Source organism: Schistocerca piceifrons, chromosome 8, assembly GCF_021461385.2.
Source record: "Schistocerca piceifrons isolate TAMUIC-IGC-003096 chromosome 8, iqSchPice1.1, whole genome shotgun sequence".
In the NCBI taxonomy this organism is placed as follows: Eukaryota; Metazoa; Arthropoda; class Insecta; order Orthoptera; family Acrididae; genus Schistocerca; species Schistocerca piceifrons.
In genome coordinates this window covers 134,012,439-134,037,971 of record NC_060145.1, presented here as the reverse complement: position 1 = coordinate 134,037,971, position 25,533 = coordinate 134,012,439, and the positions used below count along the sequence as shown (strand labels likewise).

At 44.5% G+C, this 25,533-nt stretch overlaps 1 protein-coding gene across 3 annotated transcripts in view; it reads right to left on the bottom strand.

Annotated features, from left to right (window-relative positions):
• Positions 1–25,533, bottom strand: part of LOC124711127 (cytospin-A) — a 936,320-nt gene that overhangs the window by 688,752 nt on the left and 222,035 nt on the right. The window lies entirely within an intron of this gene.

Genomic DNA, 25,533 nt, shown 5'->3' with positions numbered 1-25,533 from the left:
GGAATTTTTTGTATCAATTCCATATAGCATCCCACATTACTCTATCGCTAGATTCGTTTCAACGATGTTCACCAACAGCGACAGTAAAATACGAAGAATAACCAGTACTCCACCAGCGACGGCGCCGCCCTGGTCGGCGGTAATTTCTACCGCCATGAAGTAGTGATTATCAACGTCGGTAAACTATCGATTAATCGATAGCGTCTGCACTATCGTCTCTATCAGTAGTCTGGTGTAACTATCGATAGCCATATCCTTTACAAAGCAATTCTTTCGTAACTGGCTCCTCAAAAATTACGTCCGGTGGGGAGGGGGGGGGGGGGGTGCACATCGATGGTAGATTGCATGGAGGTATTTAATCATTTAATCAACACCAAATATGGTAGTGCCTTAGCCAGTCTATACTGTTTAAAAACGTTTGTTGTTAATAGATTGGCCACTGTGGGAGAGGGGACATGAGAGAGGGAATTTTCTTGTTTGTCTTTCAGTGACTACAACTCACGACTGTGTGCATCTCGTATTGATCAGATACTTATGGTAGAAATTACACACGTAAATAACATGGATTGATGAATGCGCATTATACAGACTGCCATCTTCAAATGTGTGAGCATACTTATATATAGCATGGAATACAAACGTAAATAAAATTGTTGTATTACTACATAGTTAGTAGAGGAAAATATGACATTTTAAAGATTTCGTAAATGTTTGTGATTGTACTGCATAGCGCTTTTTAAAATAAATACTAATATTATTGTTATTAATTAAACACTTCCGCTATTGTTCTCTTCTGTTTCTAAGCCCTCATTGTACTTACAAGTGTTTTCAATTAGACATGTTAATGTAGAAGGTGATTCGAAAACACAAAATATTGACGCAATCCTAACGCCCCTGCGCCACTTCCGCTTTTGTAGGAGCACAAATATCGTTCATGTATTAGTTGCCCGTGTTCTGCTCAATTAGTGGTGCTTGTTCCTTAAGGACACACCAGTTCCTGTAAAACTGAATACAGTAAAAGCACAACCTAACGAGCGTCAAGTTTTTCATTTGCATGGTGGCTGGAGATAATAATTAGAAACATACATATGTAGTTACGTATTATGTGATTTCGTAGTATCGCAGTGCGTATTCGGAAGTGGTGCACGTGAGATATGAATGTCTCAATGAACGTTAGACAACACTGATCTATTCTTGCCAAGAGCTGACGGCGAATGTCCGGGAATATTTTTGCAAAAACTCCTAACCCTGTAGGTATTTCTTAATCTCTTGCCCGTTCAAGCTGAAACCCCTTGTTTGAAACTTGTGCAGCGGGTGAAGTAGCTCACCATTAATTTTATTTACTTTTGAGCATTATGATTAATAATTTTTCGAGTGCCTCGAGGAAGAATGCTGCCCCTTAAGCTTCTAGCTCTTCGGGGTATCGTAGGAGGCAGCCTCAATGTGCCAACAATGGCTTCCTTGTCACTCATTTCGTTCTTTAAACGCCACACAACAGGATTATTCTTCGTCAAGCAACTATAGTGCCGCACCTGTTGAATCTCTCTCATTGGCACCAGTGAGACAAAGAGCACAGTCGTCAGAAAGTGTTCGGAATGGTGCAGACGTGAAACGATTAATACATTTCGCGCGCCACCGATAGTCTCCACTGGCCGAAGATGACTATTAGAGTTTTTGTTGATGTTTTGAAAATGAATCGTAAAAATCAATCATCAGTGTGGAATTTTTTCAAGAAAGTGGGGATAGTTGTCAGTTTGTGAAGTGTACCACCTGCATTAAAGAATATAAACAATTAATTTAAGAGACCACTTAGAAAGACAACATGGCGAAAAACTACAGAACCATGAATTGGTAACAAAATTGAAAGGTGAGAAATCAACTTGTAAACTAGATCAAGTGCAAGAGGTGCAACCAAAAAAACTGAGCAGCTAATTGTTTTAATGAAAGTCAGTTGTACGATGTCAGTTCAAAAATTTAAAAAACTACTTTATTCTCTTTATGTGCAAATGATCGCTATTGATATGCTGCCTTTCAGAACTTCAGACTAACAAGATTTGAAAAAAAAAAAAAAAATTATTCATGACGTAGACATCAGGTGTGAGTTGCCACATAAAAACCACAATCAAATGATCTTTGATTCATGCTGTGTTACGGTTCATTCTTGTGATCGGTACATGCCAGTCTAAGTCCAGTCGGTATAGCTTGTAAGTTTTTCTTGGCTGCTTAACAGCCTCTACACTCGCAGGCATACGATCAATCAGGTGCTGGAAGGTTTCTGGGGGAATGGCAGACCATTCTTCACGGAGTGCTGCCCTGAGGAGAGGTATCGATGACGGTCGGTGAGGCCTAGCACGAATTCGGCGTTCCAGAACGCCCGAAAGGTGTTCCATATTCCATAGGATTCAGGTCAGGACTCTGTACAGGCTAGTGCATTACAATGATGTACTTGTGGAGTAACCATTGCGCCAGAGGCCGTGCATTATGAACAGGTGCTCGATCGTGATGAAAGATGCAATCGCGATCCCCGAATTCTCTTCAAACGGTGTGAAGCAAGAATGTGCTTAAAACATCAATGTAGGCCTGTGCTGTGATATTGACACGCAAAACAACAAGGGGTGCAAGCCCCCTCTCTTAAAAACACGATCACACCGTAACACCAGTGATTCCGAATTTTACTGTTGGCACTACACACGCTGGCAGATGACGTTCACCGGGCATTCGCCATGCCCACACCCTGCCCACTGTGTACCGTGATTAGTCACTCCACACAACGTTTTTCCACTGTTCAATCGTCCAATGTTTACGCTCCTTGCACCAAGCGAGGCGTCGTTTGGAATTTATCGGAGTGATGAGTGACTTATGAACAGCCGCTCGAAAGTTTTCTCACCTCCCGCCTAACTGTCATAGTACTTGCAGTGGATCCTGATACAGCTTGGAATTCCTGTGTGATGGTTTGATAGATGTCTGCCTATTACACATTACGACCCTCTTCAACTGTCGGCTGTCTCTGTCAGTCAGCAGACTAGGTCGCCCTTTACGGTTTTGTGCTGTACGTGTCTCTTCACGCTTCCACTTCACTATCACATCGAAAACTGTGGACCTAGGGATGTTTAGAAGTGTGGAAATCGCGTGTACAGACGTATGACAAGTGAGACCCAATCGCCTGACACGTTCGAAGTCCGTGAGTTCCGAGGAGCGCCCCATTCTGCTCTCTCACAATGTCTAATGACTACTGAGGTCGCTGATATGGAGTACCTGGCAGCAGATGGGAGCACAATGCACCTAATATGAAAAACGTATGTTCTGGAGGGTTTCCGGATACTTTTGACCACATAATGCATCAACTATATGTTTAAGTAATACTACCATGGAGCAGCGCTGCTCAGGCGTTGCGCCACTTGAGTACTGGTTACTCTTCGTGTTTTACTGTCGCCGTTGGTTGATATCGATGAAACAAATATCGCACTAGAGTAATTTGGAATCTCTCTGTGGAACTGGCACGTAAAATTCCGCTTCAGCAATATTTTTGTTTGTAACGGAAAACAAACCGACACTTTCCGTCGACAATGGACGTCGCATGAAAGACGCGATGAGCAGAATTATTTTTTGGGCTCAGTCCGGCTGAACATTGCAACAACGACGTTGTAAATATCTGCCGGAGCACCACAGAAAACACGCCTGATGACTTCTAGCAGGATCACCCTGTATAAATTATCTAGTAGATAACAGTGTGCTCAGTGAGCCTGTTCCCAAATAATGGCGAAGTATATACGAATATTAGGCTAGAAAACTGTGGTTAACTTGAGGAAGACCTGCAGAGGATATAGGGATGGCGTAGAGGCTGCCAGTTGACAATGAACCTAAATGAGTGAAGTATTGTGCATAAATAGGCGAAGGAATCTATCACTGTACGATCACATTACACTCGACAAATCACTGCAAACTGTAACTCCTGTAAAATACCCTGCTGTTACCATCCAGATCGACCGGATCGAGCTACGTAGAATGACCACGTACAACAAGTTATAGGAAAAACAGATGGTAGGCCGAGTTTCAATGAGAGAATATTAAGGGCAGGTAATTCGTCCACGAAGATGGTGGCTTACCGAACACTCGTTCGTACGGTTCCAGAGTATTGCTCATTAGTCTAGGAGCTACAGCAGGTTGGCTTACCAGAAGAGGTAGAAGACGTAGAGAAGAGCGGCGTGTCGCGTCACAAGACCGTTTAGTCAGTGCCAGAACGCTACGGAGGTTCTATACAGACTAGTGCCAGACGTTCCGAGGCAAGCCCTGTGCATCTTCAAGCGGTTTACTTTCGAAATTTCATGAACTTGTGTTCCACGGATATCCGGACAACATACAGTACTACTTCCTCTCATACGTCTCGTGATACGACCAGGACGAGAAAATCAGAGGAATTAAGAGCCCGGGTGGAGATTTATCGCGAGACTTTCTTCCCACGCACTATTCGTGAAACAGGGAAAGTGAGAAAATACTAAAATTACCCTCCGCCACAAACCTTGAAGTAGCTTGTGGAACGTACATATCGATACGAAGCTTAAGCTCAGATTGTAGAAGGCAATCTGCCATCTCAAAGATCTGGACATTTGCCTTAAACGATTTACAAAAACCATCGAAAGCCGCCTGCAACTCGGTGGACAGACAAGATGAGAACAGACGTCCTTCCGAATGCGAGTCTATCGCCGCAACCACTGCATCATTTAGATCGTTGGACTTAAGGCGGTGTTCTTACTGCGAGCGACTATCTTAACACAGGTGACAGGTATAGGAAAGATAACGCGGTATATGATTGCGCAAGGGTGGCATGAAAATGAGTAATTACTATCCTTACGTTGACTATAACGCCAAGGAGACTACGCTAGTAGCTTCAAAGCAACGCGCGTCTATTTCCCAATGAGGTTGTCTCACCGATTAATCCGGTATGCTTTGTGCAAGCAATTCCTGTGCTGGTATTCGTATCGTAGTGTTTGATTTAAATAGCCACAGAAGGAATTCCAGCAGGTACGAAACATTACATATGCGACAACAGCAAGGCCAGCAAGCCTGTCCAGGAACTGTCCTCGGCATTCCAGCAGGTGTCAAGTGGAATTAAAGTACGCAAGTCATTATGAAAACAACAACCTGTCGGGCTGTACAGTACACGGCAGTCTGAGACAGCGAAGTACTGGCGACAACAGCGAAGGCGAAGACGCGGCGGCACGTTGTACTCTGAGGAATGAAAGAAATAGTACTTAACTTTGTTTTGTTACGTCTGACGACGCCACTCATGTTCCTTGGCCTCCATCCTGACAAAACACTAGAAGTTTTCAGCGCGGAAGTGAGTGACCCCTACAAACGGTGAAGACCAATCGCAGAGAGAGTTATTTCATGTACAACATTGTAAGTGATGTGTTTTATTCATATTTATTTATTTACAGTTCCATGATAAAAATAGCAGCTCTATCTCAAATTTCAGATTCTCGCTAGTGGCAGTTTTGTCAGGATGTGTGCATGTGAACAATGGTAGTGCCAAATACATGAATGCCAGTAGTAGTAGTAGTAGTAGTAGTAGTAGTAGTGTTGTTCGTACTAGAGAAATCATTTTCAGTGACGGCTGGTATGAAACTGAGGATCATGTACACAACTGCGACTCAGATGAACATCTTGAATATGTTCCTTAGCGTAAATGCGCTTCCGAAAGTGAATGCTGATCACATAAACGTGAATCTTTATCTAACATAATAAACAATGTAATGTCCCTTATCATCGATTACTTCATTTTACGTGACTCTGTGACGTTAGAAATGGTAACAGCCATCGTTAACTTGGCTGCGTAAGTTTCTCGCTAAACTTACTTTTGTATTGTGCTGACTCAGATTAATTTTTCAAATTGTTATACTTTATTGTTGCAAAAATTCTTAAAAAGTTGTTGATGCAAATCTTTATATCAAAAACAAATTCATAACTTTCAAATATGTATTTCTCAGGGCTTTCGCTATGAAGCTTCGTCAATTTGCCCAACAAGAAAACAGTGATGACCGACGTTAGGTGCACCGAGTTTGAAAGTAGAGTAAGTACCCATTGACGAATTTTCTAGAATATGCAGTAGAATTTACCATTTCAGAAGTGTCATTCTACATAATTGAAAAGAAACCAGACTTATCTGAATAAAAATATCGCACTGGATGTACTTGACATATTTGTGAGCTGTTATTGAAACTTTACTATACCGTTTCTCGAAACAACCTACTCATCCATATCCATTGTTTATGGGCGAAGTCTTTAACCTTGCCTTGTTGGTCAAAGGCAGGCTGGCGACCATTGATTTAGTTCGTTAATGCAGCACTGTTTCAGTGCTGAGAAATAATCCGTAACCGTCAAAAAAGTTTTTCGAGCGGAACAAAGATAGCGTAATTTCTTTCACGCGCCACACACTGTCCGTAACGTGGATTCTGGCAGTAACCTCGAGTGAGAATTTGCGCGACGTCACAGGTGCTCAGAGGTGCAGAAAGGAATGTGTGCAGTGAGAGGAAAGAGTGTTTCAGATTAATCTTAGAGACAACAGAAACAACAAACCCACGCGCTGTTCGGGCTACTGTGGCGCTCTCTCTACCTTTGTAAGGAGCTGACGTTAGATGTTATAAATCGCTCGAAAAAAAAAAAACATTCAGTAAGTAACTAGTCCACCAGCTGCTCTGATAGTTGGTTTTCGCTATTGCTGTCTCTTCAAACAGGCACCACGCACCAACATTATAGATTTCACGTCTATCGCAACTCAGCAAGTCATGGGCAGCGACCCACGATAGCACGTTTCTAGTGAACCCTTTCTTCTGCAATAGACCGCAATAAAGAGAAAACACTGCCGCTGCTCTTTCGCTTCGCCGCATTGACTGCAGACAGGTGACAAATCTGAGCGCCACGAAATAATTCTGGCGCTTTCTTTGAGTGTTCGCGAGCCCGAGTTGTTGAAGAACTGGAACGGACTTGGGCGATTTCTTGTTGCGTGGTTACTAGGAAAACGTTGGGATGAGAATCAACAGAGCGGAGAACTTCCGGGTGACTTTAGAAGCATCCTCGATCAACTGGCTGATTGAAATCTCTAGAATGGTGCTACCAGCAATAAAAAGAAGTCTGCAAATCGTGCTAAGTAGCAGCAATCTGTTCTCTTCTGGTTTTTCTACCGCGCTGCTCCTTCCTTCGTGAAGGGCGTTACTCATCGTCCGTCTGCCGCTTCTAATTGGGTTGGATACCACTTTTGTCGCTGTAAAGTAACCTCGCCATTAACTGTGGCAGAGTGAAGTGGGTGGTATGAACGTGTACGTCATCGGTACGGAAACAGTGTGAACTCAATTTCACTTTTTACCCTTTCGAAATTGTAAGCTTAGGGTCGATGACCTCAGCAGTTTGATCCCATACCAACTTACCACCACACACATCTATCGGAAAGGAGTTACTTAATGTTTGCCACCTTGTTAATTGCCAGATGTGAAAAGTGAAAAAATCCTAAGGCCGGCTGATGACTGAACATCACACATTTGGATTAGTAATCTGATTAACATCGAGCAGTCACTGGCGTAACAAATGGGAACAGTAGTGCTACTTAGAAATGCTTATGGCAGCCACAGGAAATACGCAATCTAAAACTTAGAAAATGTTTCTTACTACTGAACAATTATTGTTTCAGTAATATCATTTCCATAAAGATTTCTTATTCAGACATTGACGTTGTGCATCTAAATAGTGGTCCACAGCACCTAACTGAGTATGCTAACTCAGTCTTCTTGCACGATAGTAAGTACCGATTAAAGTGAACATTGGAAGTCTACAAAGTCCGATGAGGTAACAGGAAAATACAGCACCATCACCTCAGATCCATTGGTGGCTCGAAACTTTGATACAAACTTAACAGATCACAAGGTGAAAGAGAGTGACGGAAAGGTCAGAAAATCAGTTTCAGAAATTATCTATATATAGCAGCTTGTTTTACATGTGCAAGCCTGGGAAGGATAGAATATTATGTAATTCTACTCACTGAGCATATAGAATATACTAGAAAGAATACATTATTGCATTTTACGTCATTTAGAGGGTGTATAGGATTTGGAATTTAGTACAGCTGTAACAGTTATAGCCCCGGTGCTAGACCACAGTATGACCGCGCGCATCGGATGTTGCATGTGAAACGGTCTAAATATTTGGAGTCCTGTATATGTGAATTCGAACGTCAGGATACTGAGCCAAGACCTGTATCCAAAGTAAATAAAGAAGCCTGCTGTTCTATTATAAGAGAAAGTTAAGACTGATGTTACTTTACGTTTGGTATTTGGTTACCATATTTGAAGTGACGGCTTTCGAATTTATAATGCGGTTGGTCGGTTGCTTTGAAAGAGGGGGGGAGGGACCGAACTGCTAGGTCATCGGTCCCTCGTTCCGATTAAAATAATTCCACAACGGTGGGAGTAAAATACTCGAGACATATAAAACACAGCTGGAAGAAAGGAGAAAACCGCAGGAGGGCAACCAACACTGAAATGGACAAAATCGGAAAAGAAAACCACAGACACACACAAGAAACATGCAGAAGAGATCAAAACAGAAGAGCACAAGGCTGGCTGACCATGAGAATAAAGAGGAGGAGCCAGACACACTGCAACACACTAAAACCTCCACCCTAAAAGCACTAGGGTGGAGGACACAGAGGAACAAAGGACATGCGCTAAAACTTAAATGATATAACCCACCCTCACGAATAAAACGTAAAATTAAAGCTGCTGTTGAGGCATTGTCGCCCAAAACCGAAGGTAGGGTGCTGGTTAAGTTAAAAGTGGGCAGTCCAGCAAGGGGTGGACGACCGTCATTTGAGAGCCATAGCGACACCGCGATGGGTCCTCGCGACAGAAGAGAGAACCGTGCGTTAGGTACGTATGGCCAGTGCGGAGCCGGCAGAGGACAACTGATTCCCTGCGAGAGGACCGCATGGAAGTCTTCCACACATTCGTAGTCTCATTAATGACACGCAGTTTGTTGTGCGCACTGTTATGCCATTCCGTCTCCCAAATCCAAAAGATCCTGAGGCGTAAGACAGAGCTCAGGTCAGTTTCGGAGATGGCCAGCATCTCAGCAGGTTCGTTGCCTGCGTTTCCAACGTGTCCTGTGGTCCACACAAACACCCATGAATGACGGGACCGTTCCAGGGCCCGAACGGACCCCACCAAGGTATGGCGAGGGCAGCACTGGTCGACAGCTTGTAGGCTGCTCAAGGAGTCCGTGTACAGGGCAAATGACTCGCTACAGCATGAGCGGATGTGCTAAACAGCACGAGATATGGCCGCCAGCTCTGCAGCGAAAACACTTCGTATGTCAAGGAGTGCTGTTCAATATGCCCTCCATAAACTTAAGCAAAGCCTACGTGACCATCAACCATGGAACCGTCGGTGTAAACCACTTCATGGCCCCTATACATGTCGAGAATCGAGAGGAAGTGATGGCGGAGAGCCGCAGGGTTAACGGAGTCCTTAGGGTTGTGCGAAAGGTCCAGACAAATCTGCGGCCTAGGTGTACACCATGGAGGTGTTCGTGAATGGACCTCGAGGAGAGGTGGTAACGGGAAGGACTCCAGACAGAAGGGACCGTACGCGAACCGCAATCTTAAGCCCTGACCTGCGCCGCTGATGCGGAGATGAACCGCCGTGGTTAGGAAAAGGAGACGTTAACTCGGATGCGCAAGAGAACTACGAACGTGTGCAACGTAATTTGCGAGCAGTTCTGCACGCCTAACCTTCAATGGAGGGACTCCAGCCTCCACCAGGACACTGGTCACCTTCCGTCGCTGGGCGAACGCCGTTGTTCTGCACTGGGTCGAGTAAACGCAACGCTGAGGGCGCCGCCGAACCGTAAACTAGACTCCCATAGTCAATGCGGAATTCAACAATGGCTCCGTAGAGCTGCAGCAGCGGAGAGGGATCTGCACCCCAATTGCTGCCGGCCGGTGTAGGCGCTTCAGTCTGGAACCGCGCGACCGCTACGGTCGCAGGTTCGAATCCTGCCTCGGGCATGGATGTGTGTGATGTCCTTAGGTTATTTAGGTTTATGTAGTTCTTAAGTTCTAGGGGACTGATGACCTCAGCAGTTAAGTCCCATAGTGCTCAGAGCCCAATTGGTGTTGCTCAGGCAGCGGAGGGCATTGAGTTGCTGCGAGCACTTCCGCTTAAGCTGACGAAGGCGAGGAAGCCAAGTCAATCGGGCGCCCAAAACCAGTCCTAAGAATCGAAGTGTCTACACTACAGTGAGTAGATCGTCATTAAGGTCAAGTTCTGGTTCTGGATGAACGATGCGACGCCGACAAAAATTCATGAGACACGACTTCGAAGCTGAAAACCGGAAGCAATGACCAGAGCCCGTGACTGCGCTTTGTGAATGGCTCCCTGTAGGAGCCGCTCATCCTCACCAGTACTGGAGTATGGTATGCTCCTGTGCTCTGACCTGCGAAGAAAATCTAGAAATTTTAACTATTGAGCTTCATTCATGTACTGTAACATCCGTGTACAAACCACCCAGTGCGAGGTTCAAATTTACGGAGCCTGGAAATTTCCATTCAAAAAACATTAAAGTTGTACTAGGAGATTTTAACTGTCACGGTCTCGCATGGGGTTATAAAGAGACAAATGATGATGGCGAAATACTGGAGACCTGGGCAGACCAGGCTAAACTGAAATTGATACATCACCCAAAGTTGCCTGCATCATTTAACAGCGGAAGATGGAAAGGAGGATATAACCCAGATAACATCTTTGTCTCCGAAAAGGTATCCCTGCAAACTGTAAAGCAAATCTAGGACCCAATTCCAAGATCGCAACACAGAGCAATAACTTGCTGCATTACTGCAGTAATCAAATCAGATATAATGCCCTTTAAGAGACGCTTCAATTTCAAAAAAGCTCATTGGGAACTTTTTACAGAGGTCCTCGATAAGGAGATCTTGGAAATTAAACCAGAGATACAATCATATGAAACTTTTATAGACCTTGTCAAGAAAATCTCTCGACGGCGCATACCTAGAGGGTGCCGAACCCAGTATATCGCTGGACTAAATGGTAGCAGCAAGGAAGCTCTGAAAAAGTATGAAGAACTGTACAATAAGGACCCCTTCTCAGAGGAAACGATGCAGGCAGGTGAGGCACTGATGTCTGGTATCTCCGAAGCGAGAAAGGAAAAGTGGTGTAACCTCCTACAAGAGACGGACATGAAGCACAGCAGTAGGAAGGCATGGAAACTGGTCAAAAGTCTCAACAACGACCCAACAGAACCACAACCAAATTACAGTGAAGTTACACCCGATCAGATAGCTCACCAACTACTCATGAACGGAAAAACTAAAAGGAAGATCATGAATGGCAAAATTAAAAGAAAATTGAACGAGGAGATTAGCTTCCTAGCTCGCCCGTTCTTCATTCAGGAGCTACAAGATGCCATCAATGATTTGAAAAACAATAAGGCCGCTGGCCTCGACGATCTGAGATCTGAGCAAATTAAACATTTTGGACCGGGAGTACAAGCATGGATCCTAGAGCTAATGAATAACTGTATTACAACAATGCAAATTCCTAAACTGTGGAGGAAAGCTCGGGTTATTGCGTTACTAAAACCAGGGAAAGACCCAGCTGAAGCTAAAAATTTCCGGCCTGTATCACTGCTTTGTCATTTATTTAAAGTGCTGGAGCGAATGGTCCTCAAACGCATAGCTGATTATGTGGACAAAGCCCTCATTAACGAACAAGCTGGATTTCGACCAGGAAAATCATGCTGTGGCCAAATCCTTAATCTCACACAGTACATAAGACGGCTATCAGAGAGGAGAAGTAACTGGGGTCGCATTCCTGGATCTCAGCGCTGCATATGACACAGTTAACCATAAGTTGCTTACCCAGAAAGTGTATGTCATTAAGGACTACACCCTTTCTATGTTCGTGCAATGTCTGCTACAAAACAGACGCTACTATGTAACCTTACAATCTAAAAACAGCCGATGAAGGACACAGAAAAATGGACTTGCACAGGGTAGTGTCTTGGCTCCAATATTATTTAACATCTATACCAATTATCTTCCCATCAGCCGCCAGACACGAATGTTCATATATGCTGATGATGCAGCAGTGGCCACACAGGATAAAACCTTTGAACAAGTGGAGGAGAATCTCACAGGAGCCTTAACAGAACTTGCTACCTATTACGACGCCAATAATCTCGAACCAAACCCTAGTAAATCTCAAGTATCCGCCTTCCATCTTAGGAACAAACAAGCCAAACGGAAACTCCGAGTCATGTGGCAAGGGGAAGAGCTGAAACATACAAACAGCCCAAAATACCTGGGAGTAACATTGGACAGAGCACTTACTTTTAAGCAGCACTGTCACAACACTAAAAAAAAGGTCTGTGCCAGGAACAACATACTGCGGAAGCTAACAGGTTCATCGTGGGGAGCTCAACCACATGTTTTGCGCACCACGGGTCTGGTGCTGGGTATCTCAGCAGCGGAATATGCGGCGCCAGTTTGGAGGAACTCTGCTCACACTAAGCAAGTTGACGTCGCCGTAAACGAAACTGTACGTATTGCCACAGGATGCCTCAAACCAACTCCCACAGACATCATTTATCCCATCATAGGCATAGCACCACCCACTATCCGCAGACAAGTAGCCGCCGAGATCGAAAGATCAAAACAAAAGAATGATCCTCGACACCCGATGGTTGGTGGTGGTGGTGGTATTGCTCCTGAAGTAGGTTGTGCAGGAGCAACAGGGAGGGAAGTGCTCCCCACCACCAACGGGGCAGGTAGAGTCTGATGGCTGAGAGCCAACTACGCGGCAGAAAGGAAGATGGTAGAACCGTTGTCGTAACGGGGGCGTAGGTTGACGTCATATGCTCAGAATGTAGATCCTCATTTTCTCTTAGCCTCAGTGTAGGTCAGTCGGTCCAGGTTCTAATATTCCATCATCTTTCTTTCTTCGTGGAGAATCCTGCAGCCTGGTGAGCAAACTAATGGTGCCTCCATAGTTCACACAGATGGGAGGCGGAGTACAGGAAGTATTTGTATGTGAAGGACGTCCACAATCCCGACAGGTGACGCTCGAATCACAGCGGGAAGATATACGGCCGAAGTTCCAGCACTTAAAACACCACATCGGGGGAGGGATATGTGGCTTTATGTCACAGCGTTCGATAATCACCTGGAACTTCTCGGGTAATGTAACATCCTCGAAGTCTAAGATGAAGACACCGCTGGTAACCTGATTATCCCTCAGACCCCAGTGGACGCCCGGACGAAATAGACACCTCGTCGCTCTAAATTGGCGCGCAGCTCTTCAGACTGCTAAAGAAGGTCCCTGTGAAATATGATACCTTCGACCATATTTAAGCTCTTACGAGGCGTGATGGGAACAGAAACATCCCCCAGCTTATCACAGGCGAGTAGTACTTGTGACTGGGAAGAGGATGCTGTTTTGATTAAGACAAAGTCTGGCCGCATTTCGGACAAGCTCTCCACCTCCCTTAACTTGTCCTCTAAATGCTCCACAAAAAACTGAGGTTTCATTGACAAGAAAGATTCCTCCTCAACTCGCGTACATTAAGTACGAGGTGCCGGGGTGAGTAAGCTTCGCTGCCATCCTTAGCCTGGCGTTCCTCCCACGGTGAGGCCGGGGGGTGGGGGGGGGGGGGTGGGGGGACACGATTTGGGGTTTTATTTCTTAGCATCGAAGTTAGACCTTGACCGCTTAGAGACTGCTGGTGTTTGACAACCAGCAAAATATGACGTACTAAGCTTGATGGCGTGTCATGCCCCCTGATGCCACCCACTCCAACCAGGGGCCCTCCCTACGGCCGCCGTCCAGCAGCAGCAATAGCCACCTGACAGGATGGCCATTGCCGGGAGTCTTGATGCCCCTGGGTGATTGGCATCTACTCCTTGGAATACGTGGGGAGTTAACGGCGCAGGCACCAGCAGAGTGATTCCTATGGTGTCAGGGGGCTACAACGAACAGGGTACATGGCGGTCCCACCACAATGGACTGGCTGCTGTGCTGGATATCAGGCGCAAACGAGCTAAGAAGTCCATTATCACGGACAGCGCAGAAAGCGATACTGCACAGAGGATGGAGGAAAACGTACCCAGGAGGGTGACCACGCCCAACAGCTGGAGAATGAGAGGAGGTGCAGATACACGTCGACGAAGAACGCGAGAGGTCTCAGCACATGATGGACACTACGCACCATGTAAGGCGTTCTCCACCAATTGGCTCGCTCTTCGGGAAAATTTTGAAAAATGGAAATCAAACCCTACATGGGACCATCAAATAAAGGCCGAAACGTGTGGGACTCCTTTTTGTCTCCTCTTACGATAGGCAGGAATACCTCGGGCATATTCGAACCCCTGGACCCGCAGGGGGAAGGGGGGGGGGTTTATAATGCGAAAGGCCATAGTCCGTAGATAGCAGATGAAAATTCATTTTCCAGTTCGCTGATAAAATGTTGGACTTCCCGTTATCCGCTGCGAGGCTAGATTAACTATCCGTATACAAAAGACTGGGTGAATACGTCTAAGACACACACTCGCTGTTGTATTCGAACAGGAAAAATTTTATGGGAAGTGCTGCAATATGAATTACTCTTGTGCAATGGCTTTTCAGTTTAGTCCCTCGGTGAATAGATGTCGCGCTGCGTTTGTTTCTAAAAATAAAGCTATAATCGGTACCACTATGACTTACGACGTCAACGAAACACTCTTATTGATTTATAATTAAAACTGGCACGTTTTAATTCAAGATTTAGAAGAAAAGAAACCGTCTGCAATTTGATTAATGAACCGAAAGTTTACTTACATTCTGTCCTGTCATTCCAGTTAATTAGGGTAGTGGTTATTTACATTTTCTAGTGTTTCTCAATTCTCAGTGCTATCTCCTCCTCAAAACTTTACAACGAAACCTTTTCGTGTGCATATTCTCACAGGAGAAAGCACAGTTTATTTCATCCCGCAAGAATACGAGAGGATTCTTAAAAATAAGCAATGTATACATCGCCATGTCAAAGAATAGTTTTTGTTCTTTATAGTTACATGTATGCCGTTTTTAAAAAAACTCGCTGGCGCTGCTTAGATTTTTTCACTCTGTCACAGATGTCACTTCGCGACAGTTCATGTCCTCTCTACGGAGTCTTAATTTCAATGGACGGGAATACTCTCGTCTTTCTCAGATCGTCTCTCGCCCTCATATCACTGTTTCCGGCACAAAAATCCATTTTACTTCCACTTTCTGTGTACCTATTTCAACATTATAAACCGAAAATATTGCAAACCAAAAAATATAGAATAATAAAATTTCTGAAATACGTTTGTCTGGGTAACATATTTAACCGATAGTGTTGCAAGACCATAGGTGAATGTACGTGAGAGACGGTATTGCAAACGTAAACTGTTGGCACGTTAATAACCGGAGTAACCGCCAGTATGTTGAATGGAAGGATGCAAACGCGTATGTATTGTGTAGTACAGATACCGGGTGTCGGTTTGTGTGATACAGTTCCACGTGTGTTGCACTTGGTCTGTTAATACAGGGACGGTTAACGGTCGTCGCGGATCACGCTGGAGTTGTCATTTGATCATGTCCCATATGTGCTCGACTTGAGACAGATCTGGTGATCGAGCAGGCCAATGTAGAGCAAAATGGGTTACAACAGCGTTATGTTATTGGAAAACACCCTCTGAAATGCTGTTCATGAATGGCAGCACAACAGATTGAATCCTCAGACAATTTTGTTGCCATGGTGCGCGGGACAAACACGAGAGTCGTCCTGCTGTCATACGAAATCGCATACCAGATCGTAGGTCCAGTGTATGTATGACCTTGGTCGCAGACCCTAAACAGGCTGCCTTCTAGCCAACACACGGCCATCACTGGCATCGAGGCAGGACCAGCTTTCATCAGAAAAAGTAACAGACTTCGACCCTTCCCTCCAGTGAGCTCTCGTTCGACACCACTGATGTAGCAGATGTTGGTTTGGCGTCAGTGGAACGCACACTACAGAGGTCTGGCTCCGAACTGTCCTTGTAATGACCGACAGTGACAGTTCATTGTGTCACTGCGGTAACAAATGGTGCTCAGATCGCTGCTGCACAAGCAGTACGATGCTCCAGAACCTTACACCAGAAACGATGGTCTGCCCTCTCGGTAGTGCCACGCAACCGTCCGGATCCCAGTCTTCTTGCGACCATATATTCTCGTCACCACGACTACCATCGATTACGTACAGTGGCTACAGTCATGCCAAGTCTTTCTGCAATATCTCAAAAACAACGCTCAACTTCTCGTAGCCCTATTACACGAGCTCGTTCACACTCAAGAGTTGTTAATAGTGTCTTTGTTGCCTTAAAGACATTCTTGACTAAGATCAACTCACCACGTCAATCGCAAAGGTAACTAACGATCACGTCCGTGCCAGCGCGTACTTTAAGCAAACCTCATTTTCATCCCCATAGTGGTGCTACTAACGCCACTCCTGTGCGACTGGCGCGAACTCTGGATAGGTATCTTTCAGACGTAGGAAACACGCCTACAAACTTTCGTTTATGTCGCACAGCTCCTCCTTGGTATCGGGAGTTTCATCTGTGTATTTCATTCCTGTGTTGTGCGGAATTACCTGCATCTGATGGGGTGCAAAAAAACGCACTGCTTGTAAACGAAATTTGCGTGGAAGTATACGAGTATATGCGAAAGTGTTACCTTACGCTACCACGGCATCGGGTAGAAATGAGCTGGGGATAACGTACGGGTACATCATTCCATGCTGCCTGAACTGTACCAGAGACCCTCTATCGTAGAGCGTTGAGATTTGTGGGATGACGAAATGGTTTCAAATGGTGAGAGCTTTGGAAAATGTCCTGGCCAGGACAACAGTAACGACTTCTGTATCGAGGTAGGTGAGGGCATCATGCAGTCTTGCGACCTCGAGAACAGAGCACGTTCGGAGCCGCCACACATTGATACTTAAATGTTAATAGAATTCGGAGACCTGGGGATCGTCTGAGAAGATGGCGTGGTGCCACTCTTGAGTCCTACGTTGCCGTTAGGCGTAGAATTGTCTGAGCACCTCTAATGCCGTCAGAGAAAGCCGAAACAACGGTCTGCCCGCTTACAGCCCGTCGGGCTGCAGACAGTCACACCGGGCATCTGGGTACTTGCGTTACAGCAGACAAGCCCATTTTCTGACTCTGTGTAACTGATGTGACGTGGCTGTACGATCCTGCATGGTTGAGGGAACGTGTGTGTGACCTCTCGGGCGCTAACCGCGCGTGGGCCCGGCATGCTGCATCTACATCTACATCCACATCCATACTCCGCAAGCCACCTGACGGTGTGTGGCGGAGGGTACCTTGAGTACCTTTATCGGTTCTCCCTTCTATGCCAGTCTCGCATTGTGTCTCGGAAAGGATTGTCGGTACGCTTCTGTGTGGGCTCTAATCTCTCTGATTTTATCCTCATGGTCTCTTCGCGAGATATACGTAGGAGGGAGCAATATACTGCTAGACTCTTCGGTGAAGGTATGTTCTCGAAACTTTACCAGAAGCCCGTACCGAGCTACTGAGCGTCTGTCCTGCAGAGTCTTCCACTGGAGTTTATCTATCATCTCCGTAACGCTTTCGCGATTACTAAATGATCCTGTAACGAAGCGCCCTGCTCCCCGTTGGATCTTCTCTCTCTCTTCTATCAACCCTATCTGGTACGAATCCCACACTGCTGAGCGGTATTCAAGCAGTGGGCGAACAAGCGCACTGTAACCTACTTCCTTTGTTTTCGGATTGCATTTCCTTAGGATTCTTCGAATGAATCTCAGTCTGGCATCTGCTTTACCGACGGTCAACTTTATATGATCATTCCATTTTAAATCACTCCTAATGCCTACTCCCAGATAATTTATGGAATTTACTGCTTCCAGTTGCTGATCTATTTTGTAGCTAAATGATAAGGGATCTTTCTTTCTATGTATTCGCAGCACATTACACTTGTCTACATTGAGATTCAATTGCCATTTCCTGCACCATGCGTCAATTCGCTGCAGATCCTCCTGCATTTCAGTACAATTTTCCATCGTTACAACCTCTCGATACACCACAGCATCATCTGCAAAAAGCCTCAGTGAACTTACGATGTCATCCACAAGGTCATTTATGTATATTGTGAATAGCAACGGTCCTATGACACCCCTGTGGCACACCTGAAATCACTCTTACTTCGGAAGACTTCTCTCCATTGAGAATGGTGTATGGCCCTCCTGAACCCATAGATTCATATTCGCCCGACAGTGGTGGGATTTTAACAAATGTGACCGATAATATCGCAGAACGGTAGACCGTACGATTCTACCATAGTGGAATTCCGACACGTGCTAATAAGCATTTATTCCCCTTCCACGAAGTGTAACAATCTTCTCACAAACAACCAACGTTCAGTTGCGATATTTGCATATGGAACCCGCCGCATATTATTTCCTTATGCTCTTCCCACTCTGTGCAGCTGTGCTGAAACTCTGATCATTTGCATATGCAGGTACGTCATTCCATTTTGACCTTTGTTCTAAGCCGCCTTTACTGTGTTCAGTTTTAATGGCCAGCAGTGTATCATCTCGTGCGACAGCTTTGCATCGGACCGACGTCACCGTAAGCGCCGCCGCACAGGCAGAGAATCGCGCAACCAACGCAACAGGTTACAGCGGGGAAGGGAGCAAGTGTTTGGCGCGGCTGCGTGCCGGTGCCGTTACGTTGCGGGCTGCGCGCCCGCGGCAAGGCGAGGCGAGGCGAGGCGAGGCGAGGCGAGGGCAGGCTGGCCGGGGCCGAGCTAGCTGAGCGGCATTCCAGCGGCTCGCGGAGGCGGAGGCGGCAGGCCGCCCCACGCCGCGCCGCACCATCACACGTGTCGTACACGCGGCCGGAGCGCAGCGTCAATATTTGGACGCCGCCGCAGCTCCGCACACGCTACTGCTGCACTCTCGCCGCCAGCAGGTGCCGCGGTCACACTAACTCGCGCCCAGCCTTCAGTCCACGAACGCGTCCAGCACACTAGCTAGAGGCGAGTGTAACACTAACGTATTTTCGGACCCCATACCTGATGATGAAAAATGCTCTAATTACAATTATCTATTGATCCCGCCAATTTTGAGTCGACTGCTCGTCATAACATTTAGGGGTGATTTTCTCAAAAAAGTGGGGGTGTTGACCCAAAATATCTTAAATTCCTTCGTTTTAGGTTGCACACAAGCGACCTGCCAAATTTGAGCCGAATCGGTTGGCCGCGTCTGAGGCCTTCCCCTTGTGAGATGATTTCGAAGTTTGACCGCGCATATGTCTAATCGACAAAGCTGTCTGACTGTAATTTTGAATTTGGCGAAATTAACAGAAAAACCAAACGGACTTTAACCTTGGCAGTTAATGAAAGAGGTAAAATCATAAATGAATGAATGAAAAAAATGAACGGTTGCCAGCCCAATTAGGCACATTAATTTGGAAATATATATTTGAGAGAACTGACTATTTGTTATTGAAGTTACGTTTGTTGAGATTTCCCTTTGAATAGCGCACAGGATACAAACTGACAGTCCACTCTGAACTGTGTGTAACAGCTGTTACCAATAACGCACACACCAGTAAATTATACGAAGTACATTCACACCAAGCTCATACTAAGGACCGCTACACTGAAGGGCATTATTTAAACACTGAAATGTTACTGCATGAAGTGCAGAACTAAATCTGGACATGAGGGGCTTTTATCTTGAAGAAAAAAAAATACAAATACACTACTCAAACTGCTCTACATGTATCAGTTTTTCCTTAGTAACAGTAATAGTTCAATTTTTTCCTAATAGGTGGAGAATATGATGGGGACCCATAAACCAGTGTAGTGTCACTGGTCAAAGTTCTTTGACTACTCCCGTAGAGAAGATTAACTCAAAAAGCTAATATTGACTTCACTTGGAGTAGTTCATAATTTACTTTGCAAGACAATAAACTACAACACACGGCTTAACTTCAAAAAATGAACCATTCATGATAGAAATCAAAACCGCACTATTTTTTAAAATGAGCATAACTTATTTGCCTGTTCATCACCTGTGAAGCAGGTATTCTAGACAATAATATTTACACAATCTTGCACTGTAATCCTACAAAACTATATTTTGTAATAAACTAAGGATCTAACTTCTCTTATGGTTTTAACTTTAACTACTCCTTTTACATAAGACAATAAATCACTTTTAAACCCTCGAATGGTTCCAGTAGCACTTAGGCGATGACCCTGCGTAAGTTCTTGATCAGGATAGAAAATACTATTCCGGACACGAATTTGTGTTTTTTGAGTATTATTGTAACACAAAAATTAACTGGTCCATGCCTAGATGCATTACTGAATGTATGAAGTCAGTAAAGCTGTGGCGGTGATTGGTGGCAAGCGACATGGCGGCTAACTGTACTGACGGCTCTTTATGTTCGAATGCTCCATTGAAAGATGTAACTGTACTCCATACTCATGTGGAGACTGGAGTGCGCTAGAGTATTTGCCGGGATTGTCTGCCACTAGAGGGCAGTATTCTGCTAAATGACGTGTGAATAGGCTTTTGACACACACGAAATTCAACAAAAAAGAAATAATTTACAAACCAACAGACAGTAACACCGCCGTCGATTTCGTTACAGGAAGATATACTCAATTCCCGTGGTGTGTTGAATACCAAACGGAACAATGATGGAATCACTGTGCGTACACTACTGCTGTAAAAATTAATTCATGTTCATGGTAACTTATGCTTATCACAATTTGGTCCCAATGAAAAGAATAAGAGAGAAACCCTTGTTTACATTATTTCTTGAATATTTGGAAAAACTAAAGGATGCCAACGATTACAGCGCATGCTAGGTAATTCGCTTCTTAAAGTGAATAGTTCTTAGTTGAACGGTATTTGACATCGCTGCCGTATGCCAGTGATAAGCGAGGAAACAAGAAACAACCTTATAATTAACTGCTGTCTTACCACAAAATATCTCGGCAATTCAATGGGAAGAGGAACACGATAGCCATGGTGTTGTAGGTGCGTATGTACCCATGTTACTGGCATTTTAGGCGAAAGCCATTTAATTGGAGAGATTAAATGAGCGCAGCGTTAGAGAGAGAAAGCCGTTTAAAAGGCTGGAAAATTGTACTGCGCCTGAGCAGAATATAGCATGCGAAAGACCGTGACATTTAGACTAAATTATGCAGCTATCTACTCTGATCTTAGAAATTCTTCCACGCATCTAATAAGACAGCCGCACAGGTAAGCAGGTGCATTTCTCTAGATGTTTACTATCTCAACAGGCACATGCACCTTTCGTTAAATGAGCAAGACCGCGCTCCTATTTACGTTTCGTCGTTTTCTAATGTTCCATGTAAGTATTTAGCTGTAGTCAGCTTCGTCGTTGCTTGACCTTCCTCTCAGCGTGTTGTACGTTGTTAATTATGCTTTGTCTATACGTATCGACAATACACTGTATTTTAAGTTAGCAGTTCGTTTAACAACAATGTTGTCATCGTCGTCTCCAGTCCAGAGACTGGTTTGATGCAGCTCTCCATGCTACTCTATCCTGTGCAAGCTGCTTCTCCCAGTACCTACTGCAATCTACATCCTTCTGAATCTGCTTAGTGTATTCATCTCTTGGTCTCCCTCTACGATTTTTACCCTCCACGCTTCCCTCCTATACTGAATTGGTGGTTCCTGGTGCCTCAGTACGTGTCCTACCAACCGAGCCCTTGTTCTAGACAAGTTGTGCCACAATTCTCCCCAATTCTATTCAGTACCTCCTCATTAGTTCCGTGATCTACCCATCTAATCTTCAGCATTCTTCTGTAGCACCACGTTTGGAAATCATCTATTCTCTTCTTGTCCAAACTATTTATCGTGCATGTTTCACTTCCATACATGGCTACACTCCATACAAATACTTTCAGAAACGACTTCCTGACAAATCTGTACTCTATGTTAACAAATTTCTCTTCTTCAGAAACGTTTTCCTTGCCATTGCCAGTCTACATTTCATATTCTCTCTACTTCGATCATCGGTTATTTTACTCCCCTAATAGCAAAACTCATTTACTACTTTAAATGTCATTTCCTAATTTAATATCCTCAGCATCGCCTGATTTAATTCGACTACATTCCATTATCCTCTTTTTACTTTTGTTGATGTTCTTCTTATATCCTCCTTTCAAGACACTGTCCATTCCGTTCAACTGCTCTTCCAGATCCTTTGCTGTCTCTGACAGAATTACAATGTCATCAGCAAACCTCAAAGTTTTTATTTCTTCTCCATGGATTTTGAGTCGTCCTCCAAATTTTTCTTTTGTTTTCTTTGAATAATATCGGGCATAGGCTACAACCCTCTCTCACTCCCTACTCAACCACTGCTTCCCTCTCGTGCCCCTCGACTCCTGTTAACTGCCATTTCGTTTCTGTACAAATTGTAAATAGCCTTTCGCTCCCTGTATTTTGGCCTTGGCACTTTCAGTATTGGAGTGAGGGTTTTCCAGTCAACATGGTCAAAAGCTTTTTCTAACACTAGAAATGATAGAAACGTATATTTGCCTTTCCTTAACGTATCTTGTAAGGTAACGATACAGCCTCAAAACTGCAAGCTAACAGACACCTTGGTAGCAAATTTCACATTTTTGCCTTTTTGTAGAGGTTTAATGCACCATCGACCAAAGGAATGTAACAAACGAAAGATACAACTAGATTTAGCACTGTTTTGGAGAAGGACTGGTAGAAAGCTGGTTTAATGGAGTTTCTCGTATATTACGTACACCACTGAGGAAATTAACCCATACTAAGAGCTAAGATACTTGCTTTACAGACCTGCGACGTGCCTGCCGTTGCGTCAGCAGCAACAGTACTAGATGTAACAGAAGGAACTTATGTATGAGAAGAAAATAAATATGATATTATTCCAACACATACTTGCTGGTTATTGCAAAGATGAAAGCAGCAACTAGACACTGTTAATAATGCTATCTATTTACACAAATAGAGCCGTTACCGGATCCGAACCGACAGGTTATCTTCAGACGGCTGTTAACGTTTCTATTACAGTAGTAGTTGTTTACACTGTTTGTCGGCGGTTTTCCTCCCTTGAGGTGAAAGTTCCTTGGGGTGGTGGTGTCCTAAGAAAATTTGGAACAAATGTGCCCCTGAATTGTAATTGTACCTAGTAACGTCATTCTCGCAACGCCATCTGAAGCAACATTGTTGCGACTTCCCTTGATGCAGCAACAGAGAGCATTATTTAAGTTGTAAAATTTTCAGATGCTGGAACACACCTATACAAGCAGAAAACCACCCTCCCTCAAAAGCGAATGATTATTTTTTTTTTACAAAATACTGTTCTGAAATTCACATTTTACAAAATTTCTTATCAAAACACAAACCACAATATTTAATATGAACAAAAGCCGCTACCTTCTGTCACCATAGCAGTGTTACTTTGGTCGGCCTAGTTCTTCTCGATACATATCGGTGCAAATCTCTAGGTTTTGTGACTAGGACGCCTTGTTTTCAACTGCTGCCAGCCCCAACCTTCATACAGTTGAGCTGTGGCTGCTCTGCGAAAGTATGTCCAGTATTAATCGATAAATAATTTAGTGATGAATATATGCCTGGCGCATCGGCTTCACGTACAATTCAGACTTCCCGAAGAGTTATGGAAAAAGAAAACACGACGTGAGATGGTAAACGGTGTTAGATGTTTTGTAAACGCTTTAAATGACATTTGTGTTCTGCTCGTTGATTGTATTACAACTGAATTAATGTTCATTACTACAAATAAGCAACACAGCTGAACAGTAACATCCCTATAGCACGTCTCCACGAAATGTTAATGTAATGTGCCATCACTACCGTAGCACCAGATCGGTGTGCGGCGCCGTGCGCGCAGGTGATCAGCAGCTACGGCATAAATTACGACGCGGAAGGAACAGGATTTCGTGAAAGCACATTACACAGACGCTCTTGTTGAAACACTCCATGCGTTATTTAATTCTCATTGACATTCATAACACGAAACGCCGCCACGGTACTAGATCGCTCAGGTTGCTGGCTGACGTAAGCAAAAGATGATGTACCAACCGGCGATGCTCAACTAATCTTGGGTATACTGAAGAAACAAACAAAACTCACTCACTCACTCACTCACTCACTCTTCGCCTGCATCGTTTTACGTTCGTCAGCCGTTTTCACGTTCAGTGGTGCCGGCGCAGCGGCAATGAGTTACGTTGCGATTTGACACACGTGTACTCATAAATCTCCGGTGCCAACTTGTTCCAGTGAGTTCGGAAAAAATTCCCTAGGCAGTGCTGGAACGCCGTTCCGGCCGAAATCAAGCCCTGGCAGGGAGGTCCTTACACACAACACAGGAAACCGGACGCTCCTTATCGTCTTACGGTTTTGGGACCTGGCGTGATAGTACGGAGTGTTACTGCGTACCTATCACGAACGTGTCCGATTCGCATAGACGCTTATCTGGCTAACAGCCGTCATTTCTGTCGTGTTAAGGCCAGCGACTGTCTTCCTGAGGCCTGCACGGTGCTACGTTTCAGCAAAATAACGTAAGACCACGTGTTCCCCGTGCTGTTCTGACCGAACTCAATACAAAGGGTGTGACTATTGTCCCAGCAAGCACATTCTCCAGTAAAAAGATCTGGCCACCACTTGTCGGAAGTCTGGCCCAACACTCCATCAGGTACCAGAATTTATTAACTCCGATGAGTTGAATCAGCATGAAATAACGTACCCGTATCTGTCAGTCAAGGTATGTTCCACTATGCCCTAGTGGGCCAATATCCTAAGTTCTGATATTGTTAATATTTGCAGCCATTTTCCTCGGTTGCTAGTAAGAACATCAATTATGGTTTATCATGAAGATAAGAAACTTCCGTCTTTTGCAACTGGAATTTATTCTTGAGTGTCGGACATGTTTCGCCTGTTCATGTTAGTGATCTTCAGTGATCTATAACACAGATAAAATTGTTAAATTATATGTTGATCTGGGAATTATTGTGATTCTGAGTCAGAATTGTAAATACAAATAGAGCAAAACAAACTATGTTTGTGTTTCTAGTGTACACTGCTTTTTGTGTCCTGTTGATGCAGCCGTTTGTTGTTCTGTATGTGCAAAATTAATATGGTGGAAGTTCCTGCCAGTAAATATTTCTTTGCACATAACCTACACTGTAGAAAACTGCCCATGCTTGCACTGCTCTTCGTCATATGCTTTACAGGTGACAGAGGGATCATGGGACAGTGGAATATCTCACTGGGGTTGCTGAAGGCTGACTTTTTTTATCTTTATGACGAAACAGTTTTGCTCCAAAACACCTATAAATTTTATCATACAATGCCCCTAGTACGCTGTAAGTTTATACATACAATACTCAAAATTTCATTAATTATTATCCATCCTAG